The following is a 6,942-nucleotide window of genomic DNA, read 5'->3' as shown; positions in this document are numbered from 1 at the left end:
CTCGTGCCTCGCGGGGGTGCGGCGCCGATAAGCACGACCGCGCTCGCGCGACCGCCGGGGGCGGGGCCAGGGGGCTCGTGGGAGCAGCCGCGAGGACGCTCAGCAGCGGGGGCGGAGGGGCTGCTGCGGCGGGCTGCGGCGGGCTGCGCGTGCGCCTGGCGTTGAGGTCTCTGCGAGGGTCTCCGCCACGCGCCCCGCAGCACACCGCCCTCAGCCCACTCCGCACCCCACCTCTCAACCTATCCCATCCCCCCAACCCACGTAACCTCGCACCCCACCTGAGCTCACACCTCATCTAACGGACCGTCTAGAGAGAGCACGTCACCCTCTCTCAGTTATAGCGGGGGGTTAGCGCCTGCGACACTAGTGGTAGGCCACCCCGCACTGCACGCATGCACCACAGGCATGATGTTGCCTACCTTCCAGGCTCCATGAGAACAAGCAGAAGCTAAACTTGGCAAGTTTGTAACGGAGAATGGCGGACGCACTTTCCGGATGATCACTAAATGTTACTCAACTCCCCCTCACTCACCTCTCTCCCACTTCTATCCCACTCCTTCTCTCTCTCTCTCTCTCTCTCTCTCTCTCTCTCTCTCTCTCTCTCTGTGAGTGCGCTGTAGCTCTGTCACACACACACACACACACACACACACACACATCTGCGCTCTATCTGGCTGAGCCGATCCGGGTCGACCTGCCCCGAGGTCACACCATTCGGTTGAAAGCGCGTGCGATATCGGCGAAAATCCGATGCCGGTGTTGGACGCGGTGTGGCAAACCGACCTAGCTGCTGTCGACAGACGTAGCACGAGCGCGCCTCCCGGACCACAAAAACAAAAGCTTGTGCGTTACGCGGTGTCCTATGCGGGTGATTCACTCGTCGCGACCCAGTCAGACGAAGGCTCTTCTTTGCCTGTTGACCGGCAGGCAATAACAGGATGGGGGCGTGCTGGCCGGCCACTCCCGGCGCCCTGCGCTGCGCGCGCGCTGGTTCCCACGACCCGGAGGCGCGGTTGAATCGCTGAAAGTGGAACTAACGTCACCAGCTGCGCGCGCGGCTAGCTCGGCCAGCGCGGCCAGCGCGGCCACCACCGTCAGCAAAGGAGGGATCCATTTAAAACGGGAACGGGGGCACGCACGCGCAGGGTCGGGCCCGCTGAGCAGCGGCACGGCGGCACCGGGCGGATAAGCAATCGACCGTATCATCAGAATATCAGAATATTTGAAATAGGCGTGAGCACCTTCACACCGACGACAGTGACAGTTGAGTAAAACTTAGCATTTGCGGAGCGCCTTTGAATTAGTCGACGTTAGTCATCAGCTTTTAGATGGTGGAGATATTCTCTCAAAGGCACCTCTGCAAAGTTGCCTTAATCCTCGTTTGGCTCGCCAGTGTTCGCCTCCCTCGCGCCCGCACGTCCTTTTGACGCAAGGACCTCTCGACACGTTTCGTTATTCATTCCTGAGGCAAGGGGAGCGGAGTGGAGGGGCGCGGCATGCGTCATTCGCTTTTCGCTTGATTCAGTGACCGGGCCCGCGGGGGCCAGACGCCCCGCGCCGCCCCGCGCCGCCCCGTGCCGCCCCCCGCCGAGAACAACAAGAGCAAGGGCGTGTGATTGGTAAACAGCCCGTCAAAATAACCTGCGACAGCACTAGCTAGTTAGGTAACCAACGGGGAAGAATGTACCCGTGTGTGAGCCTGCTGAGCGGATGTCTCTGCTTTATTGAAAGGTTATCTATGCGAATGATGTAGTTCGCTTGTTCGCTGATTAGCATGTCGACTGGCCTCTGATGGTGGGCGGTTGGTGGGCGTGGCCGTGTGCACTTCGCCATGCACCCCCCGGGCCATGGCGGCTGGTGGGCTGGACGTTTCCAGAGCACGGCCGATTCCGAGTATAGCGCCCGTTTGAATGGGCTCCGATACGAGTGCGCATGAGGTTCCCGCCCCCCGCTGCAGCGCGCCGCACGTCCACCACCAGGGCGGCTATACGGCCTGTGCCGCCGGGGCGGCGAAAATAAATGGAAGCATCGGGAAACATCCTCATCGCGTGGACGACGCGCTCGTGCAGGGCGGCACGAGGGCTTCGTCGCAGTAGCATATGCAGGGGAGAGTGAGAGAGAAAGAGAAAGGGAGGGAGAGGGGGGGACGAGAGAGGCGGAGCAGCTGGGGGTCAGCAGGCGCCAGGGGCGGGCCGGGCCAGGCGCCACCATGGCGCTCCGGGAATAGGGCGACCTTGCCCGACTTATACTGCCTGCGCATGCCCTGCCCGCGGGCCCGCTGCGCACGCTGCTCAGGGAAGGCCCTCCCCCCACGGGCACCCACAGGGCACGCACCGTACCGTGCTACCCCTCCCTCACACTCTGTGTCTTTCTCGCTCCGAGGCTTCTCTGCCTGTTCTGATATCTTTCTTTTGTGTAGTTGAGTTCCGCGCCCCAGAATCTTTTGATAAGAAGAACAAAAGGAACCGACGAATTTTCTTCTCTGAAGAATGCCAATTGTGGGTCTTCTTCGATCGTAAAGAACGAGCACCATTTCAAAGGAACAAAACAAAAAATTCGGGCGTTCATTTTTTTGTGCCGTTTTGTTTTTGTTTTTGTTTTGTTGTATCGCATCAAAAACGACTGAATTTTCACTTGGATGAGATAAAGGATCGGCGTGTGTACTTGTAAAATTAGATTCGCGGTAGATTCGCACTGGGAAGACTCTGCTTTTCGGTCTAGACCGAAAGACTTGAGTGGTGCTGCACAGTCCCGCGGTGGCCTGCGCCTGCGTGCGCCCTGCGCCTGGCCCTCTCCTCTGGGGGCTGCAGGCCGCATCGCATGGCGTTCAGCGCATTAGCGCCTGCATATGCCTGCCGCCGCGGCTGTTGCCCTCGATACCTTTACGCTTGTAGGACATGACGCAAGTGCCTTCCCTTCAGTGACGTCTGTAGATCTCCGCGGAAGCACGACGACAGCCTGCTGCTCATTTCCAAGTCAAAGCCTCGCGGGTCGGACACGGTGCCTGGCTCCGACACCTCTCTCTCTCTCTCTCTCTCTCTCTCTTTCCCTCTCTCTCCCCGCTCCGCTCCGCCCAGCGCGCGGCCCTCTGCTTCAGACACCTGTTCTAATGCACCTGCTCCACGGAGCTAAATACTGCACCCGCCGAGTGTGCTGCTTGCTCAGCCGTTCTCGAGTTTCCGACTGAGCTATGGTGACTCCCTTTGCCCGCGCCGCCGATGCCGAGTGATGCGAAAATCGACATGCCGTCGCCGTCATGATTCGTCGAATTGTCGCGAATGAACGCATTGACGTCGTTTCGGGCGCGCTGAGCGGAATGAGGTCGAGCACGCGCAATGCCCATCCCTCTCGAAATACCTTCGCAAACAGAGGAGGCCGCCTGATAGGCCGCAAGTACAATCCACGTCAAAAACCCGCACGAGACACCTCTTCGGAAGAAGACAATAAAATGATAAACGATGGAAGTTCCTGCTTTAGGATCCGACACCTGAAAGCGGCTCCGGCCGGCCGGACACGGGGGCCAGGGACCCATCCTAGTAGCCAGGTGAGCGATGTTATCATTTTATTGGTGCGGGAGGTTCAAGGTTCCTGGCAGGCGGCCACCGGCCGTACCGCGGCCACCGGCCCAGAGCCATGGGTCTTTCATGAGCACGGGCTCACGCCTGAGCCCAAGGAGGATGCTCGCGTCATGTGGCGCGGGTGGTCCGCTCCGAACAAGGCGGCCGTCCTCTCTGCGGTTAATGGCGTCGCTTGCATTAATGAATTGGCACTTCATCATCATCATCTCGCGCCCGAGACTTTGATAATTATTATTGCCATCGTTTATTGTCTTGCACTCGCGTGGCGATGACGACACTGCTGCTCTGCCACAGGATCGCGCCATTCAGTCAGCAGAAATAAAGGCGTTTGACGTAAATGAGATCGCAATCGAGCGTCGAACCACACGGCGGCGGCGGAAAGAAAAGCAGAGCGAAAAGCTCAGCAGTAAAAGGAGCGCGCCTCGTCAATCTGACTCGTGCGACTCTTTCTCTGTCTCTCTCTGCTTCTGTCTCTCTCTCTCCCGGCGTCCTCTACACCCCGCGAGAGAAGAAGAGAGGGACAAGGAGACGGATCGAGCGATCTCTCTGCCAATACGGAGCCCTGACGTCACGACGACGGACACGCTTATGCAAGTTGTCCAGTCGCTCCTGCTGCCACCGCTCTTAGTTGAAAATGTATCCCACCGTGTATTTCTGGACGCGCAATAAAACAGCCTTTCGGAGCCGCTCACCTTCCCCCTTCATCTGCCCCGGTATACTGGCCGGCGGGCCGCGGGGGAAAATAGGGCAAAAGGCTGACGATTTGCTTGTCGGCGTCGGCGGCCGGTCAGGCCCGGCTGGTCAGTCCCGTGGACCACCGGGCCCGCTTGGACGGCCATTTTTCGCCATCTTGCTGTTTGAGTAGCCTTTTTATTTTGTTTCTTTTGGGGCCGGAGAGCTCTGTGCTGCAGCAGTGGTGTGCCACCTGTGGACAAGCAGCCTATACCCGTTGCCACCGCTGGCTGGCGCGGTGCTAGCGCCCGGAGGCCTGGAGCGGGGCCGGCAGGGGCGCGGCGGGGGCCATTGACGTCATTGGTGGCCGCTATAGCAGCGTTAGGCGGGCGGGAGAGCGGGCGAAGTGGTCGTGCGGCCGGGCAGGCCGGGCCGGGGCCGCCGAGCAGCAGCAAGAGTTTCCCTACGAGGTGCTAACCGACAGCAAAGCGAGCCCCCGTTCCAGGTCCGCAATAATAATATCACCCCATAGAGCATTCATTTTAAAAACAGCGAAAAAAACCCGGCAGTCCAGGGCGCGAATGAAGAACATAGGAGCAGTCCAATTTGACTCGGTTTGCTGTGTTGCTTCACATCGGGCGGCGTTGGTCAGCGGCCTCGCGGGCTGTCCTAGCGGGGCACCACGGCCATGACCGTCCCCGGCTAGGTCCCACGACTCGGTGGCTTGTACCGTGGGCGCGCGCTGTGGGCTGGCCGGGGTGGCCGAGGCCGCCGTGGCGTGCCCCAGGTCAGCGTCATCCTCGCGGTGGCTGTCCCGCTGCTGCGCCCCCAAGGAGGTGTCCGAGGCCGTATGGCGTGCCCCAGGTCAGCGTCATCCTCGCGGTGGCTGTCCCGCTGCTGCGCCCCCAGGAGGTGTCCGAGGCCGTGGCGTGCCCCAGGTCGGGGTCACCTCCGCGGCGGCTGTCCCGCTGGTGCGGCCCCACATTGGCCAGGATTTACTGCCGCGCGCCGCCGTGTCGGAAATGGCCGGTTTGATTAGCAGATGATTGCCGCGCGGGGCGATCGCATTTTAATGGCGCGCCTCCGCCGCATCGCATCGCCGCGGCATCGCAACGGGCAACATCCCCTCGGCCCGGGCGGGAGATAAACGGCTCAACGGGGACGGGCGGCGCCAGGACGAGCAGCAGTGGCGCCAGGACGAGCAGGGCGAGCAGGGCGAGCAGGGCCTGCAGCCACTTGCTGGGACGGGCGGGTCTGAGCGCCTAGCACGGTGGGCCGCCCGCCGCACTCGCACAGGCGCCGGGTGGGCAGCGGGAGCGCGTCGCTGCGCTCGGGTGGCCTACCCACTAGGCGCCCGGCTGCCGCTGGAGACGGCTGGAGAGCGTGAAACGAGCGATTCGTGCGGGGCGGGGCCGCCTGCTGAGGGACAGAGACAACTCTTACAGAGAGGGATGATAGGGCAGGGCGAGAGTGTGAGAGAGAAAGAGAAGGACGGGGAGAGAGAAAGAGAGACAGAGACAGAGAGAGAGGGAAAATGAGAGTAAGCGAGATAGCCTCACGCACACGGCTGGGGCCGCATTGACGTCAACAGAGAAGCGAGAGGCGCGGCGCAGCTAAGCAGCTGCTACTTATTGCTGTTCTGTCCGTCTGCCTGTCGGCCGGCCTGCCCGTCTGCCCGCACCTGGCCGTGCTCGGGGCGCGGCGCGGAAGAACGCGCTCTATCTTCGCGCCCCAGCGCTGCGCGATTTCACGATCAGGAGAATCCGTCGTGTAAACTTTAATGCGGCTCGGGTTGTTGTATCAATATACCGGTACTCTGTGGCCCCGCGCCTCGCCCCACGCAGCCCCCGCCGCGAGCACCTTCAACAAGTGGCCGGGGCCCGGCGCTGCCGAGAAACACGGGCGGTACAATTCTATTCCCGCGGAAACAATCTGGTCCCGGGAATTAGTGCGCCGTGCGTTATCTGCATTCCTTGCGTCGAGTGAGGGGAGGGGAGGAGCATTGGTAAGAAGAATGTGCGGAGCAGCATACCGCTTTTCAAGCTTTGTAAAGAAAACGGAAAAATACGGCGTCTACAAAGCATCGCTTCGCACTGACGGCTCTACGCTACGGAGCAAGATTTGTAGGCTGCGACCAGCTCTGTGAGCTGAGCGGGTGAGAGGAGGGCAAGGCGTCCAGGAACAGACGTCGCGAGGCTCGCAGGTCCAGCGCTGTGCGCCCACGTTCACGGCCAGATGGTGGCGGACAAACGCCGCTGCTGCAGCAGCCCACTGCCGCCGCCGTGGTGCACCGGCCAGATCCAGATTCAGATCGCGATTGCCGCAGGGGCGGCGCGCAGGGGCCAGCAGGCCGCAGGCCAGTGACCCGCCCCGCCCGGCCCGGGCCGCCCGCTCCAGATTATGCGGGGTCGGGCTACACCGACTATGCGGTCTGCTCGGCGGCGGAAGCAAAAGGGCGCAGGGGCGGTGATGGTGTGTCTTGGAGTGTAACGAGGCTAAGGTCCTGTGCGCGGGGCTGCTTCACACGGTGCTGCCCGCCCCGCCCCACCACGCCACGAGGCGCACGGCCATTTGCATTGGGTGGCCCGGCCCTGGCCCGCACGCACCTGAGGTAGGTGAGTGAGGTGAGTCAGCCTGCGACGGACGACCACAACAAGTGTCGTTGTGATCGGTGGGAATGGAAGGGGCGGGT

The sequence above is a fragment of the Frankliniella occidentalis genome, unplaced genomic scaffold (assembly GCF_000697945.3).
Source record: "Frankliniella occidentalis isolate FOCC.00 unplaced genomic scaffold, Focc_3.1 Scaffold31, whole genome shotgun sequence".
NCBI classification, from domain to species: Eukaryota; Metazoa; Arthropoda; class Insecta; order Thysanoptera; family Thripidae; genus Frankliniella; species Frankliniella occidentalis.
The sequence above is the reverse complement of the archived record's forward strand: the minus strand, read 5'-3'. Positions refer to the sequence as shown.